The 27571-nt window shown below is 38.5% G+C and overlaps 1 long non-coding RNA gene across 1 annotated transcript; it reads left to right on the top strand.

Annotated features, from left to right (window-relative positions):
- Positions 1 to 11806: 11806 nt before the first annotated feature.
- On the top strand, positions 11807 to 25599 carry LOC141921878 (uncharacterized). Its single transcript, XR_012622811.1, has 3 exons — positions 11807 to 11894; positions 14093 to 14135; positions 23137 to 25599. It is a non-coding gene; the product is annotated as an uncharacterized LOC141921878 (long non-coding RNA).
- Positions 25600 to 27571: the final 1972 nt, after the last annotated feature.

Below are 27571 nucleotides of genomic sequence, written 5' to 3'. Positions count from 1 at the left end.
AAACGCTTTATCACTCACCTGACAAGTGAGGGCTCCCAACCTCAAGGATCTGCTCAGGGCAGCATCCCAACCCACATTGCCTCGAGGAGTTTCCTTGGACAGCACCCCAACCCAAGGGGAGAGTCCTTGACCACAGCATAGTACTCCAGGGGATGAGCTCAAAATGGCTCCCCCAGGGGACTCCATTTATACCCAGGCCCAATCTGACTGTAGTCAATAGCAGCTCCTATTGGCCAAAGGCCCCAATTACCGCGAAGCCCTGAGAACGAAGGCAGTTAGGAGCTGCTGCACTTCAGCAGCCAAGAAGCTCTGCTTTCACTGGACAGATGCACCTGCCACAAATACCTATGCAAACATTAAGGTCAGTGGAAAAAAAGAAGGGAGTGGTGGGAGGTCCACTGGACCAGAGACCCCCCTGCAGCCCATGGGGAGAGGGCAGGCTGTCCCTCTGACACCCATGGAAGTCACCAGTGGAGCAGATGGCCACCTGCAGCCCGTTGAGGACCCCACACCAGAGCAGGTAGCTGTGCCCAAAGAAGGCATTGTTGAAACATTGTTGAAATTAGTGGTGTTGTCGTTAGTGTTTGAATTAAATTTATGTTCTTTTTCTTACCCTAATGAGTCTGTCTTTTGCCCATGACTGTACTGGGTGACTCATCCCTTTCTGTCCTTGTGTCTATGCCTAAGCCTTTTGTTTTATTTTCTTCTCCCCATCCTTGAGAGGGAAGGAGTGAATGACTGGCTGTGTGGTGTTTCCCTCTGGGCTTAAACCATGATGTTCTTGAAGAATAACATTTCCTTGAGGAAGCTGATATGCAAGTAAAACTCTAAATATCAGTAGAAGATGGATTGCATGAAATGTCAATTCACTTTATTAAATATGTGTAGTAGGTTACTTCCCCACAATTGTTCCCAAAGAGAGTCTTTCACATCATGTCTATGAGAAGCTGTTATTTCATATATGCTAACTGGATGTAAGATACCTTTGAAAAACAAACAGTTAATATATCTTCTATTTTTTAATATTGTATTTTTATTATTATATTATTCTATTTGTAGCTACCTGCTTTTCTATGTACAATCATTTTCTGAAGGAACTTGGGAAAGAAAAAAGTAAAGAGGAAGGGATGGTAGCTAACAAGGTGGCAACTTTGTGGTTAGGGCAGTTGCTTGGAAAAAATGTGAATCTCATTTCTTTAAGGAGGGATTTGAATAAAAAACTCCCTTTATGTCTTGGTTGTCTACTGCATGCATTCAAATATTATATGGGAAAAATAAGAATCTTCTGTGGACTTGTTGAAAAAAAATATTTCAGCTGCAATAGCATTCTTGGAAATCCTCATGTGCCATGAACAGTGTTTATTTCATATGTCACATTGCTTTCTTCAGAGTGGTTCATTTTTTATCTCATTTGGATTTAGTAGTCCTAGACATGAGCAGGACTGAAACAATTGATGCTGAGGGACATTTCCAGTTAGACTGGGTTGTACCTGGTGAATTTAACTTCCCTCTAAATGATGCAAGAACTGAGCATGTGTTTTCTGGACCATGACTGTGGACAGAAGTAACCAAATTTTGTCTATGTCCTTTTTTTTTTTTTTTTTTGCTGCTGAACTTTTTTTTCACATCCAACCATTAAGTTCATGAAACATGTAATATCAAATACCTGAATTTAGAGGACATTAAGGTGGAAGATGAAGCTGCCTTTATGGTCAAGAGAAGTCTCTGGAAGACAAATCAGGGTGCCTAAATTTGGAAGTAGTTAGTTTTCTAATTTAGGAGCTCTAATTTCTGTGTGGAAGCACACACTTCTCTCTACTGACTGTAGAGGGAACCTGGGCACCAAAGGTAGGTGCTTGCAGAGGTGGTGTCAGTATTCTCCATTTTCTGTAGACTGTATGGAATGGCAATTAAAGTGTATGGTATATCTTTGTTTTCTGGGTTATTCTGAAGTGTGCAGCAGTAAGATCTTTCCTGTACCTTTTTCTGCCAGTTTACTTCAGAAGTAGAATTTGCATTACACACAAACAGGTACCCATGTGTGCTCATTGTTTGCAACTTTTAGAATGAAACATTCATCTTAGAAGCTAATTATTAAGATTATGTTTTAATATTATAAATTAGTGTAGCTTCTCTGTCTGCAGGTTTGTTTGGAAGGTTTGGCCCTTATTGTAAGTGGTAATAGAAAATGTATTTTTCTTAATTTATATTTCCAATACATGTGTACAGGCTAAAAATGTGCACAAACAAACTAAAAAAAAAAAAATAGTCTGACACTATTTATTTAGTGTTACAGCTACAAAAACTTTCCATGATATAGACATGTCATTAGTATGACTGTGGTCATATTAATCAGAGAAAGAATAACTTTTTCTTTTACCACTGAATAGGGAATTATTAAAAAGTAGCCTTTCCTCTAAAAATATTGCTTCCCTTTCATTTGCTGCATATGAACATGGATTTGCCTGGATTTTTGTTATAGATTTTTTTTTTTTTAATTTACACATATTTCTTCCTATCTTCCACTTTTCTCTATGTACACAGCATTTCATGGAAATGGGTGAATTCAAGTCCCATTCCCCTAGATTTAGTTAGATTTGTGTCTTGAGGACAGATCTTGCCAGCTTATTCCCTTGGCTCCAGCAGTATTTTTCAGGTCAAAGTCAGCTTGCTGTGCTCATTTTTTGAGCCAACCAGAGTCTGTGAAGCAGCAATATTGTTGCACTGAACTGGAGCTAACAAATCCCATGTTTCAGCAGGATTTGTTTAGTCTGAGGGGTTTTACTCCCCACTAATGCAACTTCAGCCTTTGACTAGTCAGCAGGAGAGAACCAGAAAAAGAACAAGCCCATAAGCCTTAAGACATTCTTGCTGAATCTTGCTCAGCAACATGCAAGCTGATGTAGTGTCTTTGCCCCATGATTAGCTGAGTGGATCTCCCTCCTTAAAGAATTAAAAAGACTCTCTAGACATGATCCTGGGCAATTGGCTCTAGGTGACTGTGCTTGGGCAAGAAGGTTGGACAAGATGATCTCCAAAGGTCCCTTCCAACCTCAACCATTCTGTGAATATCATGTCAGTGCATTTTTTACTTTTTTTCATGGCATGAAAGATCTGTTTTCTTGATAGGTCAAGTGTAATAATAACGAAAAGGTGGCTTAATTATTTGCTAGGGGAATTAGTTATGCATGGTGTCTATATCTTGACCTTTGGTTTGAGCTACAGCAGCTTATACCTAGGGCAAAATGAAATTTACAGTTAACATCAAGAATAACAGCCTTTGATAAAATGGAGAAGTAAGTCTTAATAATTAAGACCATGTACTTGTTTTGTTTTACTGTTACTTGTTCTTTCATAAATGTTAAAGAGTCATCTGAGAAACCTTCAGGTTCCCAGTTATCTCTAAATAACTGATGGAACACAAAATGATTTGAATAAGAACTGTCAAACTCAATTAATTGGACATGGCTAATATATAATGTAATACAACAGCAAAATATTTGCAGGCTATGCCAGATAGCTATCTAAAAGAGCCACTTACACAGAACTTCTTGGAGAAATGACAGTTTGGCCTTCCTCTTGTAAAGTCTTGCCAGTCTGCTTGGGTTTCAAAGCACACTTCTGAGTAGACCTGGATGTGACACCTTTGATGGGTAGAGCAAACATGCCTCCCAAACACCCAGAAAATGCAAGGATCTTTTGAATTTTAGTCACTCACAGAAAATGGTTTTGTGAAGGCCAGATGAAAGCCTTCATATTCAGAAGAGATTAGAAAGACCTGTGCTAATTTTCTGCAGATTCAAGACAGCAGCTAATGGACAAGGAGCAAGGAGTGTGTCAGAAATCAGGTAACTATCCAAGTGAGGTGGAGGGGTTGAGTGAGCAGTAATCTATAAGGGGATATACAGGTGCATCACAGTCTTTCTGTCATGTGCTTGCAGAACAGTTTGGGTGAGATTCAGTTCCTGATTCAGACAGCTAAATACAGGGGTCAACATGTAGGGGTTCACATCTAAGATGCTCATTCACCTGCAGTAGTAGGTGAATTTAATCTTGACTAGATCTCTGCTGACTGCAATGGCAGTTTAAGCACCAGTATGTCCACAGATATTTACATTCAGCTCCAAACTTGAACTGAAATCTTGCCTTTTGTGTCTGAGATGCAGATGTCCCCAGCACTGGGAGAGGACAGCTGTATTTTGGTAGCTGTTATGGACTGCCCTTGTGCATCATACATCTGTCAGTCATTACTCCCATAGCTACCTATGAAACCCGACATGGGGTGCTCAGTGTTGTCTGCAAGAGTCAATAGCAGCATCCTTCTTTGAAGAGCTGACTGCCATAGCTGTGAAGATTACACAACTTCTCAGTTTCTGACAACCCATCTCTTTTACTCTGGTTCATTGTGCTCCCGCTGGTGGCCTCTCTGCCAGCTCTGTTTCAGGGGAGTCTTCTGTCTGGCCCATGCTGTCCCCTTGGTTCTTTTTGCATTGGAACAGGAGGGAAAGGAGAGCATTGAGTAGTGGCCATGGGCCCCATAGTGACTTGGGGTTTCTTAAAATGCTGGTTTTCACTGGGAAGTTCAGCTCCAGCAAGGTGCTATCCTGCCTGTGAAGGAGAATGGCCTGGGGAACCTTGAGAGCAACTTGTGGGAGCTGGGAGCTGGCTGCAGCCCAAAGCCTGTGTATGACTCTCAGCACTGAAAAGGTTATTCCTGCTGTGGTTGGTTTGTAAAATGCTCTTGGAGATGATGGCTGCTATACAAATGGCAAGTAATAAAATAGCGTTATAGTGTAATTAGCTATTATTACCTCAGATGGCTAAGATTTGCCTTCTTAATCCCTCCTGCCACAGCTTATTGTAGAATAGGAAAATACATGGAAGGAGAAAGTGGGAGACAACAACAGTGACAGAGCAGCATCACTGATAATATAATATTTCTAAAAAGAAGCAGGAGTTGAGGCAGCATCAAGACAGATACACCAGAAATGGCCAAGACTGTGCAGAAGAAACTTTGGGATTAAACTGTGAACAAACATATAATTTAATTGAGCACTTTCTATCCAATTCTTGAGAGGCCTTACTACCTCACTCAACTCATTCTGTAAAACGGTTGTATTTACTTCATTTTCTAGAAGAGTGACAACAACTTTATTTATTACAACAAGGAAGAAATCTAATGCAGCTTTGATTGATTTGTTCATGTGCTGTCTTTGGTCTGCTAATTGTGGCTGTACCAAGGAGGTGGGTACATGAGGCTCGCTGCTCCCTTTCTGAGGCCAGGACTGGAAGAAGGCACTTGTCTCATCGACATGTTTGTTCTTTGGCAGGCTTCTTTATTCTAGCAGCTTCAATCAGTGCTAGCTCACTGATTGGTGCTTTATATTGGGGCAATTTTTAAGCAGGTTACTATTAAAAGAATGGAGGATTATTTATTTGGCAGGTTCTTTGGAATAAGCACTATGTTATGGCCTGTTAATTTTCATTCTCTTCTCATGCACATCAAATTGCAAAGTGCACTTGCAAGATGTAGTTCTTCCATTGTTACTGAATCTAAAGATAAAAAATTTTCTGGCTTTGTTGGAAAAGATTGGAAACCATTTGAAATTTAACTCTACATACTATTATCATTCACAGGACAAGTTCCTGTTAGAGGTTATAGTTTGAGTGTGAAGATGAGTTCACCTGAAACTGAGTGTCTTACTGTATGCTATAAAATCTCTGAATATGGTGGGCAGCATGCATTTGAATATGTGGTTAAGTGCATAGAAAAAATGCCAGGTAGTAAACAATCATAACTTGTTGTAGTTTTCGCTCCATGTGCCTAGATGATGCCCAGACTGATGCACAGCTCTATGTGCAGAGGCTAGAAGTCATCACAGTACTGAATACCTAGTATCTACCAGTATTTGGGGAACTTAGTTCGAGGAGAGCTGAATAGTGAAGTTGTGCCATCTTTAGGGAAAGCTGAGGACAATCTGTGTAAAAGCAGTTTAAGAAAATGCTTCATGTTTTTCCCTTTGCCTCAGTTTCCCACTAAGGCTTGAGGGGAAGCGGATCTCCTTTTACTGTTCTCAAAGTTTAAATATTTACTTTCTGAAATGTGGCTGTGATGTTTCAGAGAGGTTGTAGCTGTCATTGTTGACCTCTTCAGGAGTTATTTCAAGGTGCACTAATTTGTGCCCTGACCATCCCTGGTGGTGTGCAGAAAGTGCATGTGGTGACCTAGCCAGGGTGTGTGAAAGGAATGTGCCTGAGCTAAACTTCACAGAGTTACCATAACAACTTGAGAGTTAACCTCATTCAATTTTCATTTCATTTTTCATTTTTAATTATTTTTTTTCTTTTCTTGAAAAGGTTGGTTGGAAAAGACCAGTAATTTAATGGAAAATTTTCAGCAGTCTCTGCTTAAACTCTCATGGTATCAGACCTTAATTATTTCCAGTGCTATCTTTGCAGTGCCTTCTGAGTAACCAGATTTAATAAATTGCTATATTTTTAGGTGCATAATAACAGGTTACCTGTGATTCAACATCTGTGTGAATTATGTAAGTAAGGATAATACAAGTTAACCCAAGAACTCCATCTCATAGCCTGATCTTTCACAGACTACTTCTTTTTCCTAAAAAATCTTTGTTGTCTGGGAGCATTATCTACACAGTTTGACCTGACTATCTCTAGCTCATCCTGCCTTCACCAAGGTGTTGACTTTATGCTGATTACCTGATAATATGAACCAGGTGAAGACTAATTTTCTACTTTTAGTATTTTTAAAACAATATACATTAGCTGGTGCAGGTTGTAAACAAAATAACATAATAACATTGGTGTCCATCAGCAAAACAAAACTGATGGTCTAATGAAAAATTAAAAATAGAATCAATACAACAGAACATTTATTTATTCTTGCTTTTATTGCCTTTTATGTAAAAAGTATTACTTAGCATACTATGGAATTAAAATATCAAAGTAGGAACACAATTTAAGGGATAGAAATTAAGATGTAGAGAAGAATGAAAATGGTTTTTTGAGGTTAGAAGAGAGCTAACAAATCAATGAACCTGTGAGATAAAGGAAAGTAGCTCCAAATGTCAGGAGCTACATTGACCTGTTTGAATGATGAATTGTAGCACAGAGACCGTTATGGCACAGGGCATGTAACAATATGCCAGTGCAAGAAAGGTTGCTGAAATGTCACCTGTCAACAAACCACGTTACACACCTTTATTACTGGAGTCATCTAGTATCGTGACCTTTTTGCATGCATTGTTAGCCACTGTGTTGAAAATACACACTTAACATATGTGTTTTGGTTAATATTAATCTCTGAAAACATCATTTTAGCACAACAAATACAGTGACAAAAGTACAGAATGAATGATCATGAAGTGTCTGAGCAAACTGTGAGAGTGTGATATCGAAAAAAAATCATGGTTTTGTTCATGTGTTCTTCAAAATCTAAGAAAACTATCAACTTGGGAAAGTTTGAGTGTTGGGGTCCACTGGAAACATGTTTTTTTAAAATAATATTCTGATAATCTTAGCATTGCATGGTATTGCAAGTTAGCAGCATTTCGCCTGAGCGATGATGGAGCTTGTGCAGGTGTGACACAGCCTAAGGAAAGCTTTGGGGCAGGTAACGTGTGTGGTACACACAGCTGCGTGTGTGTGGTCTTGATCTCTCTCCAGGAACCCATTTGCACAGGTATCCAGTGGTCACCAGCACAATCACAATCATAAATCACAGTTATTTTGAGAGGTGGTTTAAGTCCCACCAGGAAAAGTCTCAGGAGTCACACTGGAAAGCACATGCCAACTTTTCCAATTATTTTTGCCATGTAGCTGAACCAGAAAACCAGTAATAACCAATCTGCAGAAGAAAACAAAGTTAAATGAATTGTCAGCTTTTCTTAGTTAAAGATTAATTTATCTGTACAATGTCATGGGACATGTTTTTTGTGATCAGACAAGCTCAAGGGCATCAGAGACTTCTGCTTCCTTTATTCTCTTCCCCTTTGACTGATTGTCGCCATTTCAAATCTTCTAGTAGATGTAGTCTGTGAGCAAGAACTGGGCTAGAAACATAAAGCTCTTGGCATCATCCTGCCAGCACTCCATTAGACAGCAGTAGTATGAGCAGTTGTGTCAGGAGATGACAGGGGAACAGCCACTTGGATGGCAGGGCATGGAGTGAACTGATGAGCAGTAATACTTCATGAAAGGCAGAGGGTGAACCCAGAAAATATCTGTTTACAGATGATGGTCTTACACCCGCCAGGGTTTTTATTTTATCACTTTACATTGAGTAGTCTCCTAGGGAATGGGAGTAAATAGTTCTATCCTGCTTCACTCATGGATGAAAATTCACAAATAAACAAACTTTGAAGCAAATTGCCTTCACAGTATGGTTCCCTTTTTCTGCCTAGCTTGCAGTTTCCCCAGTGCTCCTGCGGGTAATGTGGAACAATTCAGCCTCATTCTGCTAGGCGTGGAAGGTATCCACAAATATTACATGGAAAGACACACAAAATTTGATGAAAGAGCAAAAGCGTCTTGACCAATGTAAGACATGCAGACTAGATGTCTGAAAAGGCCAGTAGCTTTCCTCTTAGCCCATAGCAGTTCTTAAACTGTCATCAATTTCCTTCTCCAGATAGCTGTTTATGTTATTCTTTAGATCCCTGTCTGAGGTGGAGCTCCTGAAAAGTAACAGATTAGAGAGTCTCGATGTCCTTAGGGACCATGGCGTTATTACTTACAGAGCTGCATAAGCTGGCAAGTGAATAAGGAAAGCTTTGCACTGCAGGTAGCTCTGCTGAACACTTTAAATATAGCCATGAGCATAAATCGCACATGCTCAAGAATACTCCTGGGAAGCATAACTCAGACAATATGTGACATTATATGTAACAGTATTTTTCTGTGAGTTCCTCCCTGCTTTCAAGGGGTGATGTTATATTTGCAATAGCAGAAAAATTGTTAAACAGCAATTCCCATCAAACATTTACTAAATTGCACTTGTCCAGCCTATCCTTACTTTCTGCTTTAGGGATCTGTTCCTGGCAAGCTGCAACAGGAATCAGAACAAAGATCCAGGTAACACATTTGAATGTGTAAGCAGCATGCTTGCTTCCCCATGTGGGCAGAGCAGCAGACCTCACAGGGATCAGGAGATCTCATTCTGACAAGCTAAGGCTTTCTCAGTAGTGAAAAGCAGCCAAACATCTGATCCAAAGTCCACAAAATATTTTAGCTTATTTTTTCCTCTCCGAATCTCAGAAAAACAGGCTTACTTTCAGATGGAAGTTACATGCCTTGGAATAAAGAAAAATACTAAAAAATATTCTTGTCTTTCCATTTTCATTTTGCTAGAAAAAAAAGGAGGTCTTGGTACATACTTGATATTCTTTCATTTCTCAGCTCTATCCTTTCCATCTCCACCTACCTCTGCTTAAGCTTTACTTCTTGATTTGAAAGAGAAATCATATTCAGAATGTGATAGCAGGGAAGTTATCTGTTGTGTTAAGACCTCTGCTTCTTCAGATTTGTTGGCTGTCATGCTCAGTAAGCTGTTATTCATTCCCAGCTTAGCCTGTACACTTTATTTGCAGTGTGTTAATTTGTCACTTGGTCAGAAGACACAGTTATTAGGTCCAGGCTTGTGAAAAAGAATAAATTTAAAGATCAAAGTGTAAGAAGGTGTTATTCTTTCAGAGCTCTTGTTTCCTAATCTGATCTGTGGATTCGCAAGTTTTTACAGGTATGCAATTGAAATCTTGGATAGTGAGGATAAAGAGAAAGAAGGCCAGATATTGTAAGTATTTAAAACATTGACTTCCCACTGAATTCAGTAGACATTATCTGCATTAAATTTTTGGACGTTTAGACCAGTGACTGCTGCAGAGATTCCCACTCAGTGTTTGTAAAGAAATGTCTGTTTCTGTAGATATGGAACTTGGGTCCCACAGGGGCAAGGCTGGTTTGGAAGTGAAAGTGAGCAGCTTTATTAGATGGAGGGAACAATTTTGTCCTTAAGTCCTGGGTTTCAGTTTGAGAAGAATTTGAACTTTCCATGACTCTTTAGTGTTTCCATGTACCATTTAAAAATGTTGACTAATTTCAAACCAAAGTCAATAAGATATGAAAACAATACCAAAATTTAATCCTTCATTAGACATGTGGCCTGGTAACCCAGCAGTCACTGGATCCCCACAGTGACTGGATAACCCCATAGGGAGTCGATACAACACCTCATCAAATTTGGGACCACTAGAAGCTTAACACAAAGCAACAAAAGTCAAACAATGTTCTATTTTATTTTATTTAATTTTATCATCAATAAGATAGAGACTATGCAGCTTGGTGGCAGAAAAGCATCAAAACAAAAATGAGGATTTCATCTCTCAAGGAGTTCTATAAGAACAGGCATGCTGTTATGACCATGCATAATGTGAGAGTATGTGTGGGTTTTGTAAAGGACCCTGTATTGACACAGTATATTACTTCTAATAAGTATGAAGAGGAGTATTTTATATAAAGATCACCTTGTAACAGTGTTTTCAGTCGAAGTATCTGAAATAGCTGCATGTTATTTGAGCTACTTCTGGGTACTAACATTACAGTCTAGATGCTACTCTGAGCTTTCAGACCTGCAAGACAGGTAAAGAGACTATGAAAGCCCAGGGCTGCAAACAGATGAAGGTTTGCTAAGAAATCATTCACCTTTAAATATGATGCTGCAAACTCTGAGAGTCCTTGGAAGAAACGTAGCCGATGGAAGAAAAGGACAGCATGAGACAGGTCCAGTCTGCACAGTGACAGAAAACATGCAGTGTAGACATTTATATATTGAGACAAAGTTCCAAAGAATCTCCAAGAAGAGTGAAGGCTCTGTTTTCTAGAATTTGTACTTTACTTTTGTGAAGATATTTGGCTTGTTGATTCCTCAATATTGAAACTGCAGTGATAATGTCATATTTGCACATACCTACACTAAAACTATGTTTCAAGGGGTTGAATCCTGACTCTCCTGGCTAGGTAAGTGGTTTGGTAGCCATAGTTAGGAGAAACTCTAAGCTTACTGAAAATCAGTGCCCATTGTGTAATTTGACCATTCATAAAATTTATCTGGGCAAAATCCAACTTTCAGGCAACAGTTAGCCCAGTCTAGGTGAAGGTGTAAGGTGGGGATTTATCCACTGATGCAGCAAAGAAGAATGGTCAGGGGAAGAAAAGTATTTGGATGAACACTGGAGTTTGGATACATGCTCACCTGCTGGGTTTCCACAACAGTACAATCGTTTCTTGCTGCTGTAATGGAAGAGCAGAGTACTTGCCAGTCCCCAGGATAGAACTTCTGCTTTTCAGGACCTGCACCAGGTCACCTTCCCTTGCTTAAAGCTCATGTCATTCCTCTGTCCGCCTCCTTTCTGACTTCCTGTCTTCTGTGGTAAGGCTGGACACCTGGGACACCTCTATTTAGAAAATGTTGCTAATGCTTGTGGGCTCCTCTGTACATTACTGACCCGGATTCTGACATTCCCAAGGACTATTGCCAGACTGAGATAAGGGAACGTAATGTCCTTTCTCTAAGCAAGAATTTGCCCAACAATTTCACTATTGATATTAACTCGAACTGAAGCTTTTTTAATAAAGAAAGAAAGGGACACCAGAAAAGGTTGTGGGAAATATATCTGCTGATTATTTTTTTTTTATCAGAATGAAAAGTGACTCGAGAAGAACCTTGCAAAAAGAAAGAAGAAAAGTTCATAACTGTCCTTTTTCCTTTATTCTGATACAGCTCCATGTTTGATACTAGGGGAAACCACCACTCTCTGTGATTTGTTTCTTACAGTTGTCGCATATGTGAGAAAAGATGATGACAGACATCTGAGGTGAGAAGAGCACAGCTCCTATAATTAGTGTTTGTGAAGACATCTCTGGTGTCTCTGATAAAGGGAGTCTTCTGTCCCAGACATATATCAGCATCCAAAACCCTGCAGAGCTAACATCTCATTTCTTTGCTACTACAGTTTGAGACCAAAAAAGTGGTATTATTGCTGCAATTCAAAGATTAGCTAATGATTTTTGGATTCTATCTATACCTTTTAACAGAATATGACGTGTGTTTTTTTGATTGATGCTCATTCTGAATGCAGGCGAATCATCTGGCATAGAGAAAAATTACACAGTGACCTAATGTCCTGTCACTGATACACAACTAATTATATGAGCACTGATCCACATAACATCCGTTATGTGAATTTGAATGCCCATCTGTTCACTCCAGATTAATTGTGACACTGATAGTTCCACATTATGAAACTTATTTTTTTAAAACCTTCTACGAAAAGCAAAACCCCTTTCAATCCCCGCAAATCCAAACAAAACAAAACCCCAAACCCAAACAACCCTCCAAAATGACCCCTTCTCCAAAAAAATGCAGGTTCATAAGTTCAAATATTCTCTTCACTGCCAGATAAAGCAGACCAGGACCCAAGGGAATAGGTCATAAAATAAAAGATGCCTAGCAGTTAGAATGAAGATATTATTCTTTACCCAACCTTTTGATCTTAAGTAAGGTTTAAAGAAACACTGAAAGATTCAATTCATCTTGTTTAACATTAGATATCAACAATTTAGATGCCTGTATCTGGGCTAATCACCCTTTCAGGGAATGATTCCTTTGACCTATTGTAGATGTCTACTTTAAGAAAAGACAGATTTCCTCCAGAAATGCTTATTTCTCTCTGCTTCTCCAGCTCTCTAAGGGAGCTTAGTAGTTGAGGTCTGATATAGATACTACACTGCAGATGTCTATATTTGGTGAGATCAATTGCACTCTCAACTAATTTGCAGGTAAATTGATTAATTTTGTATGCCATATCTCTTTTAACTGCTTTTTCTCTTTGCTGCTACCTAATTCTCAGATATTTTGATTCTTTTATCTTTTGACAATTCCTCACAAATCTGTGTAATTACAATTTTTGCTAGCACTGTCCCTCTATTTGAGCCAGAGCAAATAAACCAAAGAATTAGAGTTAGTGTTTGTATCACTGTAAGTGATCTCACTTGCAACATATGTCCCAAGACCATTTTAGTGAACTCCACTAGCAATCTCCTCCCAGATCTTACAGATGTACTCTTAACAACATGTTGAATTTTCTGATATTTTACAGTGTATCTATTAATTTGTCGTGCACTTATTAAAATGGTGCCATTAATTTGTGTATACATGTAAATGTATATGTACTTGTGTTTTAATTGTCCTCCATCTAGCAAATTGAGCAACATATTTGATCCATTTACCATCAGTTAGTGGCTTGTGTGAAGTCTATCAGTTGTATAGTAGCCATTGCACCAAAGTGAATGAATGAAGCCAATGAAGTCATATCAAGGACGCACCTTAGTTTTGATAAGAGCAAAACCTGAAACTGCACTGTCTGTTTCATATGAAGAATTCATAGTGCTATTTAATATTGGTATTATTTCAAATGATCCACAATGAACCTATTATTTAAACATATATTTAAATATTTAAATTATATATTTATCTATTTAAAATTAAATATTTATTTATATATTTAGATATGTCTGATATATATATTTAAATATGTCTGTTCTCTGGAGCATAATGCACAATTCATTATTTCCACACACAGTGTTTTCTTATGGAGAGTAATGGGCAAACTTTAATTCTTGTTTTTTGCAAGGAAAAAAGTTGATAATATCTCACTTGGAGAAAGAGGTTGTGATAGCTGGACATGCACCTATGATACCATGCCTACAAAGAGGCTTACATTTTAGTTACACTTTCATACTCCAGCAATTTTCAGGTGCTCAATTGCATATTAAGGCTGGTATGTAATTTGCCTAATTTAAGAATTTTACCAAATTTTAGTATTCTTGGATTTATCCCACTCAATTCTAGATGTTTAAAATGCAGATTTTTTAACCTGGCCTAGTCATTCTGTAGTCCTTTATTGGCAATGGAGAGAAACAGGTAGTATTGTAGAACAATCTGTCTCATCCTGACTCAGACAGCAAGAACAGATGATATGTATCATTTACTGGTGTATTTATTTCTGCACAGACCATGATGGAGGTCCCACTCCTAATGAGTTGGTTTGCCAAAGGTAAGTACCTAATTCCTTGCATAGTTAACTGAGACAAATAGTTGTATTTGACAGTGCCTCAAGATCCGCAGAGGGAGAACTTAGCTGACTGTCGGTATACATCTGATGTAAATGTGCAGAAACTCCAGGAATACATGTAATACAGAAGACTGACTGCAAAGGAGCAGTCCATAGGATAAAGAGGTCTTACAGGACAGAAGAGAGATATTACTGTCTGGCCTTAAAATGGAGTCAAGTTTTGTATGCAAAACAACATTTATATATACATATAGGGCAAATACACAGTAAACATTTCAAAACTCCACTCATAATTATACTAAGGTGCCAGGTGCTATGGATGCAATTAATCTCATCTGTCATGTATAATATGTACAATGTTTAAAGATGAGCCATCAACTAGGTTGCCTTTATAATTAACCAAGAGAGGAAAGCACTTCTCTGCACACCTAAGCCTTCCTGCAGTTCATCTGATCTATTTAAATATCTATTTTAGCATGAAGTAAGCCATTGACTAGAAGCCCATTTTCTTCCTATGCAGCTCAGACATAGAGGTTTAAATTAGAGACATAAGATCCAGTGAATCCCACCCAATTCAACCCTAGAAGATGTCTCAGGCTATAAAGAATATACAATTTTACTTCTGTTCAAAAAATCTGAACCTCATTGAAGCTCACATGAAGTATGCTAGAGAAAGTCTGATAAAGCTTCATTGACTCCAGAACTGAGAAAAAAATTTGCCCCAACATATATTAGGGTACAGTATATCATTCCCTGCAGACCTACACATATTTTCATAGTGTAATCAGATTGATCACTCTATTCACAAAATTATTCCATTCACTGAAATCTGGTAAAATTTTGAAAATAGCTGGAAATCTTAGTACATAGCTTGTTTTTAGCCTAAATTACTGGAACAAATCTCAATTTGACTTTCATAGTTCGTGCAGACCATATGGTCTCATGACGTTGCCTGTCATATTTTTCTTTAAACATCTATATTCTTTGACATAGGGGAAATAATAGCAAATCTATATCCAAAATTAGATTATTTCACAGAGAAGAACCTGCATACCAATTTTTTGCATGATCAGGCACCGGAAAGACAAGTTATGACCATATCTTTTCAGAAAACTTGTATTATTGGAAAGCTTAATATTACTGCAATATTAAACCATAAATGTGTGTTTCCTTCTAGTTATACCTTATATAATTTTGAGTTTCTGTGATACAATGTATCTACACCATGGAGGTTTTTTTTCTGAGTATTGTTAGGACATTTTTGCTAGAGAAATAAACAGTATTTATACATAATAGGTATATTTGATTCAGTGAGGGTGCTTCTTAACAGCCATTGACATTAGCCATCTACTATTTCAAATTGTATGCAATAACTTGAAATAGTTATTGATACAAGAAATTAAATTGGGAGAATTAAAATAAGTATGGTTTTTTTTACATAGTATTTTCTGTAAAAAACCAAAGAAGATAACAAAGATGAGTTTTTCCCATGTTTATGACTCCATTAAATATAAGACAACCTATTTACTGCTGACAAACAGTTATACAGCATCATGTTCTTTCTTAATGGAATTCTATGTTCATAATTTATTATTGTAGAAAGTCATAGTGCTTAATTTCTTACAGAAATGAACTTTCATGTTTAATAGTGCTTCCTTTTCCCTGTTTGAAAGATTATTCAATTTACATATAGATAGAGCTCAACACTTCAGTGGGAAATCTTATTGTGGGAGCACAAATTAAAACAGCAATTTTAGGAAATTAGATAGGAAGTACACAAGCCAAGTAGTTTATGTTTTCATGTGTCATGTTGAAAGTTTAAGAGCTGTTTTGTAAATGAATTAAAAGCTGTAAGCATACTAAAAAGTATTTACACAACATTGTTTAAAATCACCCCTTATCGGTACTTTTTGGGAAAAGCAAGGAAACACCGCTATCAAAGCAAAGTGTAGTTTAAGTCCTAATATGATTTTGTCTTGAAATTTATATTTTGAAAAATGTAAATAATATTACTGATTAGAAGGCTTTTATTCTAAACAAAGTTGATGAGGAAAATTTTCACTTGAGTAAATTTTACAGACTTCATATCTAACATGAAAACCAGTTTAATTGCTAATAAAATCTGGGGCTCAAGCCACATCTTTGTAGATATACAAAGAACTAATGTACTGCAACTAATAAATCACAAATCTGTAAATGAAAAGCAGTATAAAAGACCTGTAATAAATGCTGTTATAACTATATCTTGGCTTTTCCAATAAAAATGGTGAATTTTTATTGTGATCATTATCTCAGCCAACCTGAAAAATAATGTCATCAAAACTTTGTGGAATGGCCTGCAGTCATCTTGTGTCTTGAACTGATTATTTTTATTATACTGTGCAGTATATTAGTTAAAGGCAAAGCTGAAATTGTCATATAGAGGTGTATAAAGGTCAAAAGAAGAAAGCTGCCTTGCACAACAGACTTTCTGTATGGCTTTGGCAAGGAGTCTATCAACTGCTCACAAGAGATCAGATCAGTTAGACAGCAATGTAAGATTTATGTTCACTGATTTTAGATGAAATAGCAAATTTCAGCTCCAGAAATAAGAATTATATTTTAGTTTCAATTAAATATGTAACTAAAGAAATAGTAATTTAAAAAACTAGAAAGCATATTCTACCTAAGTTGGATTTCTCCTATACAGTAATTATTTGAACTAGACTAGTTTTAAGACTTCTTACTTTAAAAAAAAATTCAACACTTATTTTTTAATCAATACTTAACATAATGCCTCTGTTACAAAAGTAACAAATGTTCATCTTTTTGTGGTGGCATGAATAGCTTAGCAAAATCTGACAACTTCCATTATTACTTCTGAATGATTTACTAATATTAGTTCATTCTGTGTGTAGGAGTTTATGAATAACCAAGTTGATGGAGAGCTAAAGTACAATATAGAATAAAATCATATAATGGAATCCTAATGCACCAATCAAATGAATGACAATGACGATAATAAAAGAGAAATATTAAAAATATCCCTACCTATTCAGAAAAAATTGACCCAAGGAAGTATTTCACAAGCTTTACTTATTATGGAAGGGACACAGTTATTCAGTGTTTTTTCAGGTGCTGTGGGTGCTTTGACATGGCCTCCATCTGTCTCTCTAGGGAAGCACAGAGCTACTACAGGCTGTGTCCTCTCTGCAAGCCCTGTGGCGGCTATCCCGAGGGTGTCTCAAAAGTCAGCAGGATCTTACCTGTGGACAACTGGAGTGAGGCCGTTTTATCTAATAGGCTGAGATGAACGTCTGCCTACTTTTGTTAAATGTACTGTCTAGATCTCTGCAGAATGTAATGGGAGCTGGGATTGCTACTGCCCTGGCATATAACATAAATTTAGATGTTTTACATTTGAGCTGAATTCTGCTGTGTGTCTTATGTCATGTGCTGTATGTAGTGTAGGAGACAGGAGTGTAAATGCAGGTGTTAGTACCATCAAGGATACACTAGGGCGTGCATCTGGCTAAGAGAGAAACTGTGGGAGAGCTGTGCTCTTCTGGAGCAGAAGGTGACAGGTATGGGGGATGGCATTAGAGAGGAATCTGAATTTTTCCTGCAGACTGCAGAGTCTTCATCTCAAAGACAATCTCTGATTTTCTGTGTTCTTCGTGTTTAACACAATGGTACCCAGGTATTGAGTAGTTCACTGGTTCCCTTACACACTGTTGTCATGCAAACATATATTAAATATCCATTTTTCTATTTAGGAATGGGGCAGATTTTCTTAATCTCATGAAGCTAGGTAAGCAATATTCAAACATTTCAAAATTTGTTGTTGTTGTTTTTAAATGCAGAAGTATTGACAGGAAACAAAGATTATATATATAAAAAAATTGTCTCCTAAACCCTTCTAGAAAACTCTTCACCTATTGAAGCTCTGTGAATACCTCATCTGTCATATCTGTAGACCAAGAGGTATCATCTGTATTCACTAACATCCTGGGGAAAAAAGAAAGGAAACTTGTAGTCCTTAAAGATAGTACACTGTAGTGCCTAACACAGTATATCAACCAGTAAGATCATTCTGCAAAGAATAAATTGTATAATTTGTTTGATTTGAGTCTACCAAGTGATGGCAACTTGGATAATCTACTTGAGTTATATTGTTTACAAAACTATTAAGCTGCAAGTGCAATCATTGTTGTTTGATATACTTTTAGGTTGACAATAGAAAAATGCTTTTATCAGGAGAAAAAAATGACAGTGCTTTCTAGTGTTGATCACAACTTTTCCAATCAAATGTATTTCAGGGAGACAAATTCAGTTTTCCTGGATCCCTATACATACCAGGAGAAGGTGGAAAAGTGGGACAGAGTCAACAACTGAGGAACAGCAGTTTAGGGACCACCTAGAGAAGCTGTTTGTATTGTAATCCATGGGGCTGTAGGGGATTCCCCAAGGGTTCTGAAAGCACTGGCTGACATGATTGTGCAGCCTCTAACTATAATCTAAGCAAAATCACTGAGACTGAGGGAAGTCCCTTGAGGACTGTGAAATAGTCAAGGAAAGATTAGACTGTAGTAGTGCTCCTTTTGACACACCCCTCCCACCACGGTATTGGGAAGGAATATCCAGGAAGTGGCTGGATTGATAGATAAATAGGTTTAAAACTGTCTGAACAGCTGTACCCAAAGGATATTAATCCATCACATGACATCTCTTTGGAAGTTGCTAACAAGAGGAGCATCCCAATGGTCTGTACTGGGGCTCATGTTGTTCAATAGCTTCATAAATGGCTTGGATGATGAGACAGAATATCCCTCAGCAGGTTACAGATGGTGGCTGGCACACCAGAGAGTAGATCTTCAGTTCAGAAGTTCATTGAGAAGCTTGAGGAGTGAGCTATAAAGTTCAACAGGGAGATGTATTCCTGTGGAGGAATAGTTGTATACATTAGGAACTGACTGGATGGGTGGCACCCTGCTGAAAAGCACCTGGAGCTTATAATGAAGCTCAGCATGAGCCAGCAGCGTGCTTTCACCAAAAACAAGTCAAACTACATAATGGGATTTATTAGGAAGATCATGGCAGGTAAGGCAGAAGTTATTTTATGCCACAAAGTGTTGGTGAAGTCACACCTGAAAATCTATGTCCATTTTCTGGTCACCCCAGTTCAGGAGTGACTTGGAGAAAAAGGGAAGAGTCCAGGAAAGTGAGGTTGATCTGGGAGATGCAGTCTACTGGAATGTGACCTACAAGGCTGGGAGAGCTGCCCATGTCTAGTCAAGTGAAGATGAGGGTAAGGAAAGATCTAGTAGCAGCCAACAGCTACTTGAAGGGTCCTTACTTCTTGGTAGTGGCAGGTGAAACAACATCCATTGAATCTAGTTAGCCTAAGACACCTAAATTTAGTGGTCTGAACCTGCCATTGAATGCCTTCATTGGAAAATGTATCAGTGAGCAATTGTTCTCATTCTCTGACTGTTCCAGTTTCCTTCTCACTTGGCTAAGATTGCTCTCTTGAGAGGAATTAATATGAAGTCAGTAAAGTTTAAACTAAAATTATGATATGCATTTTAACAATGACAGTAATTTTACAATGAGAATAAATAAACATTTGTACATCTCCCCAAAGGATGTAAACTTCATTTGAAATCATTATGATTCAATACCTGTCTATGAAAAAAATGATCTAGTTTAATTAGAATCAGCAGGTCCAATTCAGAGATTGCTTAACTGAAGTCTACGATTTTTTCTAGTCATGTTAAATGATCATCTTCATTCCAGCTGGCCCTAAAATGGAAGATTGATTCCCCTTTACAAAAAAGTCCTTTTGCAAAGTAATCTTAAAATGCAGGCATAAGGCTCTGAACATATGCAAATAGGCAGCATTTGTCAGCACATGTGGAAAATCAGCATTTTTAGGCTATTGAGTTTCAAATTTTTTTACAATATTCCAATCTGAGGTTCAATCTACAGTGTAGAAATTTCATAGTCTTCTGAGAAAGCAAAGAGTTTATCAGGAAATGTACAGTGTAAAAAAATAAGCAGAGACTTCAGAATAATATTTTATTTAGAAGAGAGAAAAAATATTAAGTAAAGCAAAACCAACCAACCAACCAACAAAACCCTAAAAAAAGTCAATGTAAATGATAGACAATTCAAAAACACCTACTCCCCTTGTGGTTAGTCTTCCAATGCTTTGAAGAATGATAAAGAATTGTTATGAGAAGTTTATTGTCTTCAGCCTGGAAAAAGGAAGTGGGAGGAAAATGCTGTCAAAGTAGATATAATAAATATCTGGTAAATAAACAATGTCAAATATCTATATAAGTTGGAAAAAGCACATTGATTGGTTTCTTAAACACACTGTTCAGTGTAAACAGTCTGACTATGCAAAAATGTCATGGTGTCTGGCAGTGTCATGAACAAAGCAAGTCCCCAGGAAAAAACCCAGATGTCCTTCCCCAAAGGGTTCTCTGAATCTAAATGACACATGGGTGCAGGAGCGTTTCTTGGGGAATTCATAAAATGCTGCCACTCGTGCAGATGAGGGCATTTAAGTGACAAGGGATTCTGAGAACACAAACACATTAGTCAGCCCAGAGCAAACACCACCCCTGCAAACAAGTAGTTATGGGAATGACTAATGATGACATAAATATTTGGGACTACTGATAATCTCCAGAAATCACACTGTGAGTCTATAATTATACTATGTACTTATATGCACATCCAAACATATTTGTACCTAAGCATAGAATCAATCTGCAGCAAAAGTACTGCTGATCAAAATCTTTGTTGCATGAATACTATGACACTGTAATGGAGAAATAAGGGTTACTGTTTTGAGCAGTTAATTGTAAACTATTAGTATTTAAGTGATGTAGTTTGTTTTCTGAAATACAATTTAAAAAAGAGAACTTGAAGTTTTACAACAGTTACCTACTTCAGATGATGAAGTTAATCTCCGAAGTTTTACTTAAATATGTGAAAAATACGAAATGCTCCTAAAACTGTTTGCCAGAAAATGCAGACTGGTGTGTTCTGTCAGTGCAAACTAGGCAAAGCTAGGCAGACACTACCTTTCTGGGGTACATACCATGCTTTCAAAGCAACACATTTGGGAGTCACATAAGGATGCTGTGCAACTTTTCCTTGTTTTAAATATCTCACTGTAATTTTAGACAACATAGGTGGAAAGTGGAAATTACTATTAAATTACACCATTTCTTTCCCTCTCCCACCTCAGGAAAGCATTGCCGTTTTGTTTGGTTTGGTGTTTTGTTTTGTTTTGTTTTGTTTTGTTTTGTTTTGTTTGTTATTGAGAGGAAGACAAGGCACTACAGAAAGGGCATAGGATGATTGGCAGAAAGCTTTCATACTGATACTTCCTCTAGGGCCTTACTCCAGACTCCAAGAATTAGGCCTCTTCCAAATTTCTTGTGTTCAAACAAAGAAATATAGTTCTTATATTTAATGAAGGTATGAATTTTCACCCTCAGAGAAGTGGATAGAAATAAGTTCTGGGTATGAAATTGAAACTGTAGACTCAGTTGTGTGTTGTAATTTGTGAAGTAAGTTGACTAGAGAGCTTTTCACAAATGAGGTAGATCATCATAGATCCACATTTTGTGTGTATTTTCTGTGACTTCAGTTCTTAATAATTTTAATTCATCAAAACTTAGCTTTATTAGCAAATATCACAGATACTCATCATTATTGTCTGTGGTAAGAGCTTGTGAAGCCCGTTGCCTCCTTCTTCCTTCTCACTGCTAACAAGACTGTAAACCCTTAAGAATAAAAAACTTCTGCTGCACTTGCATAAAAGCCTGATACAATGATGTGTTTTAGAGCATGACTATACTGAATAATCCATTTAATTTAACTTTAAGTAGTTTAAATTAACCAGAATTGTTTATAGTGCATTGACTGGCTCAGATGATCTAAATCTGCATCTACTTGTCTCTTTTGCTCTGAAAAGAACTGGAAGCATTTCAAATGATAGAAAATAGATTTATAGAGCTTCTCTGACTTGCCTCATCATCTTAATTTATTGCACAACCTCCCCCCCCACAAGCTTATTAACCATAGTTCGTATGAGACCTAATGAAAGGTGAATAAAATCAAGTGGTGGTTAGAGTCTGCAAAAGGTGGCATCTAACGGCAGAAATGACATGAAACATGGCTTGATTTACTAATTTATTGACTATTTAAATGAGAATCTGCAGTGGCTCCCTTCATTACTAACATGAGCTTCTGATAAGAATGCACAATATGATTTCATTTTTCTCCTTTCCATTGTTCTTGAAAATTATACAAAAGCGCATGACAATGGTTAACCTGCCATTGTGCTGAGACTAAGGTCTGTCCTGCTGGTCAATATTGTCTCCTTGTTCTGTCTCAACTGCTTGTTTTCATCTGCTCTCAATTGCTGTTGGGGAAGAAGACAGATTTTTGTTCTGGGTTTGCAGAGTTTCTATCAGAATGCAGGCCTGCTATGCAGTCATGGCTCTTAGTTATAGAAATAATGCAAATTATCACCACAGCAAGAAGGAGGTTTTCCTCTTCCTCAGTGAATCATCGCTAGATGCAGGAGAATGAATCTGTCTTGACATAGTTCAGTGTGTAAATGAAGATAATTGAGACAATCAGCATAGGAATTATGATAGTTGCCCTTAATCAATGTAAATAAGTCTGTAAGCAGATCCAGGGTGCATCTACATTAACATTGTCATTTGGGTCAGGAATGTGATTCTAAAGTGAATGTATTGATTATCATGCAAAGGCTGGAATCGTAGAGTGGTCTCAGAGGACAGGAACAGGATTTCTTTCAGGTGAAATTAAACTAGGAAAGGCACTCCAGGCGTAACCGTAGTCTGATATAAAACCCCCAAAACACATGTACTGTGGATGCTGAGTCCTTGCAACTATTTCACTCTGCAGACTTACTGCTATTAAACAGTAGTATTTTTAATTATATATGTAATTTCAGATAAAAAAACCTCGATAAACATCGGTGGAGGGAAAGGATGCCATTCAGAGGGACCTTGACAGACTTGAGAGGTGGGCCTGTGCAAACCTCAAGAAACTCAACAAGACAAGGTGCTGCACACGGGTCGAGGCAATCCCAAGCACAAATACAGGCTCAGTGAAGAGTGGATTGAGAGCAGCCTTAAAGAGAAGGACTTTGGGCTATTGGTGGATGGAAAACTGAATATGACCTAGCAATGTACACACACAGCCCAAAAATCCAACCGTATCCTGGGCTGCATCAAGAGAAGTGTGGCCAGCAGGTCAAGGGAGGGGATTCTCCCCATCTATTCTGCTCTTATGAGACCCCACCTGGAGTACTGTGTCCAGCTCTGGGGCCTCCAACATAAGAAGGACATAGACCCGCTCAAGCTCAAAGATGATCATGGAGCACTGCCCTTATGAGGACAGGCTGAGAGAGTTGGGGTTGTTCAGCCTGAAGAAGAGAAGGCTCTGGGGAGACCTTATAGCAGCCTTCTAGTACTTAAAGGGGACCTACAGGAAAGATGGGGAGGGACCCTTTATCAGGGAGTGTAGGGATAGGATGAGGGGTAACATTTTTAAACTGAAAGAGGGTAGACTTAGATTAGATATAAGGAAGAAATTCTTCACTGTGAGGGTGACGAGGCACTGGAACAAGCTGTCCAGAGAGGTTGTTGATGTCCTCTCCCTGGCAGTGTTCAAGGCTAGGTTGGATGGGGCTTTGAGCAACCTGGTCTAGTGGAAAGTGTCCCTGCCCATGGCAGGGGGGTTGGAACTAGATGATCTTCAAGGTCGCTTCCAACCCAAACCATTCTATGACATATATGGACATGAAAAAATAGCTAGAGAAACTTCTAATCTTGCTATTGAGTAATTTAAAAGAAATAGGAATTGAATGTAGATTAAGTAAATTAGTCAATGATACTAAACTAGGAGGAGCTGTGGACTCCCTCAAGTGTAGAGAGCCTCCATGTGGATAGACTAGAGAGCTGATCAGTCACCAACTGTACGAAATTTAACAACAGCAAGTGCCAAATTCTCCACCTGAGGTGGTTATCCTGGTTATACATACAAATTGGGGAATGAGTGGTTGGACACTAGCCCCACAGAAAGAGATCAGGGGGTTTGGGTTGATAGCAACTTGAATATGAGTCAACAGCGTGCTTTGGCAGCCAAAAGGACCAGTCGTGTCCTGGAATGCATCAAGCACAGCATAGCTAGCTGGTCGAAGGAGGTGATTGTCCCACTCTACACTGCTGGTGCGGTCCCACCTCAAGTACTGTGTGCAGATTTGTGTGCATCAGCATGAGAGGGACATCAAACTATTAGAGTGTGCCCTGAGGAGTGCAACTGAGATGGTGAAAGGCCTCGAGGGCAAGACTTACAAGGTCACTTGACTTGTTCATCCTGGAGAAGAGAAAGCTGAGAGCTGACCTCATCACAGTCTACAGCTTCCTCAAGGGGGGTAGTGGAGTGGGAAATGCTGATCTCCTCTCTCTGGTAACCAATGATGGGGCACAAGGAAATGGAATGAAGATGTGCCAGGAAAAGTTCAGACTAGACATTAGGAAAACGTTCTTCACTGGGAGGGTGGTCAGTCACCAGAACAGGCTCCCCAGGGGACTGGTGTAAGGAACTGAAGGAAGTAATGTCTCAAACATTCATCAACACAGAAAACCTCAAGGACAAGCTGTGGCCTTTGTGATTAGTCTAAGGAATGTCACCCAAGGAAGGAGTGTATCGAAGGATGCATCCCCCTCTCCCTTACAGTTGCATTGACAAACTCCTTAGATAAGCCTTAAAGGGAGAAACTGGACTGAGTGAAACCAAATGTTTGCCATCAAGCACAAGTACGGCTAATCACTGGCTCTCTTGTGAAAACCCGATACTTTGTGGCTCTATTGTGTAAATCAGACACCATGCTTGCCTTCCTAATAACTTCCCTGCCTTTGCCATTGAAGAAGTGACAAGAACTGATAAAAAGTGATCATTTCTGCCCAAGAGCGGGATGACTGCTCAAGAAGCATGAAGTCAGCAAAATTCTGGGGATTGAGAAAAAAACAAAGGTGAGCAGGGTGGGTACGACCACCGACTCAATTGGACAAGGGGTGGTGCACCCCATTTCCCCCTCAATGCATGTGCAAAACTCATGCTCCACCTTTTTCCTCATCTCTCATGGAAATAAGTTTGTGGAATATGTGCCCCTCCTCATCTAGTATGCTAATCAGCTGATAAAATGAATTTAAAAGACAACAGAAACTTTGCTGTGTCTGCACTCACCACCCAAGATTACTGGACCTGAGACAATGCTGGACCGAGGGGTGGTGATCTGGATTTCTTTGACGCCTTGCCTTGCTTTGCCTTGCCTTGCCTTGCCTTTGCCTTGCCTTTGCCTTGCCTTTGCCTTTGCCTTGCCTTTGCCTTGCCTTTGCCTTTGCCTTGCCTTGCCTTGCCTTGCCTTTTGCCTTGCCTTGCCTTTTGCCTTGCCTTGCCTTGCCTTGCCTTGCCTTGCCTTGCCTTGCCTTGCCTTGCCTTGCCTTGCCTTGCCTTGCCTTGCCTTGCCTTGCCTTGCCTTGCCTTGCCTTGCCTTGCCTTGCCTTGCCTTGCCTTGCCTTGCCTTGCCTTGCCTTGCCTTGCCTTGCCTTGCCTTGCCTTGCCTTGCCTTGCCTTGCCTTGCCTTCCCTTGCCTTCCCTTCCCTTCCCTTCCCTTCCCTTCCCTTCCCTTCCCTTCCCTTCGATTTTTTAAGAGACCTCATTGCTTATTATCCTTTTCCAAGTTTAAATTGTTTCTTACCATAAGTAAAATATTTTAACCGGACATTTGGTGTCGTTTCATTTTAATTTAACCTGAGGAGATCACAGAACCGTTGCAATTCTCTGGGATTCTTATCCAGGTCATGACAAGCCTGTCAGAGTTCAAGGACTGTCTAGACGATGCTCTTAGTCATATGGTTTAGTTTTAGGTAGTCTTGTGAGGAGCAAGGAGTTGGAGTTGATGATCCTTATGGGTCCCTTCCAACTTAAGATATTCTATGGTTCTATGATTCTATGATTTTGACCTAAACCATGCTGCTTCTTTTTGTCCTTATTCCTAGTCTGACAGTGTCATATGAATAGGGTAAGTCAGATATCTTCAGAAAACTGGTGGTTTTTTATTAATTCAGGTGATTTTGCAATATGTGCACAGCTTTAAAATCAACTCCTTGCAAAAGGAAGGAGGGATAGGTTAATGCCAGAATTTAAGGATTTCTAACTTCTAACACCTACACTTTTTATTCAGTGTCATATCAATGAACAGAGATGCCCTCCCTTAGTTAAGTGTATTCTTGTCAGACTTCACCTTCTTTCCATCTATGCATTTATGCTAGGGTTTTTTGTTTTTTTGGGTTTTTTTCCCAGTATGATACTTTTGGTTCACCTATAGAACAGGTAGAACAGCATTAACAATACTTGAGCTTGCTGTATCTTAAATCTAATTTGGAAGGACTGACTTCAGAAGGATGAACATATTGTAAGGGCTGTATATAATTTTGATTCTTGGCATAAATCCTAATTTTGTAAGTATATATATTTATATGTGTCTCTATATAAGTCTTTCTAGGGATCAATATACATGTAAGTAGGAGGCCCTAGTCCCTAGTCCCTTTCTACTTTAAAACTGACCATCTGGGAGATCTTGTCCAGAGCAGATGCTGTGTCTCTTTTACATCAAAATTTTAATTACTGTGTGATCAAAGGACTGTCCTAGAACAAGAAATTTTGAAGTATTTCTAGCAGCATATTAATTATAATGTTGCTATACATTAATGTTACTTTTTTATATACAACCATCCACTAGTCTATTGATTTTTATTCATAGTCCGTTCAGAAGGTTTTGTTGAACTTTTTATTGTCCTTTCAATGATCTATTCAAGATGAATTTGTTGTCCTCATCTTTTATCTCATTGATTGCTCTCTGCAAAGCGCTTCAAGAGAACAAGTCAAGAGGTTACAAAGAACAGCCCACAGTGCTTATTTGGGCCATGTGAATGCAGTATCTTCTGTTCAATGGGTATTTTCTTTCCCCTGTAAAAGGAGACAAGAATGATAAGCTCCTTGTCCGAATAGGAAATTTTTGTGCTTACTGGAATACACATTCGACTAAAGTTCTGAAGCCATATACATTCAAAAACCCCCTTCCTGAAAGGGTGGCATAATTCTAGATTTAATATTTACTGCAGTGCAATATGTGTCTATAAACTTGCATGACCTTCTGAGCATGCTGAGCTCAGTTACCCTTACCTTGCATACAAATGCTTCCAGTGACAACTCTTTCCCAAGAAGGTCAGTTATCAGTCAGGGTAATTTGGAAATCTTACAGAAATCTGACCGGAAAGAACTTGCAAATTGGGTTATAGGCAGACTCAGTACAGGAC

This window comes from Strix aluco, chromosome 3 (assembly GCF_031877795.1).
Source record: "Strix aluco isolate bStrAlu1 chromosome 3, bStrAlu1.hap1, whole genome shotgun sequence".
Classification (NCBI taxonomy): domain Eukaryota; kingdom Metazoa; phylum Chordata; class Aves; order Strigiformes; family Strigidae; genus Strix; species Strix aluco.
Note: the sequence above shows the minus strand (reverse complement) of the source record. Positions and strands in the feature narration are given on the sequence as shown.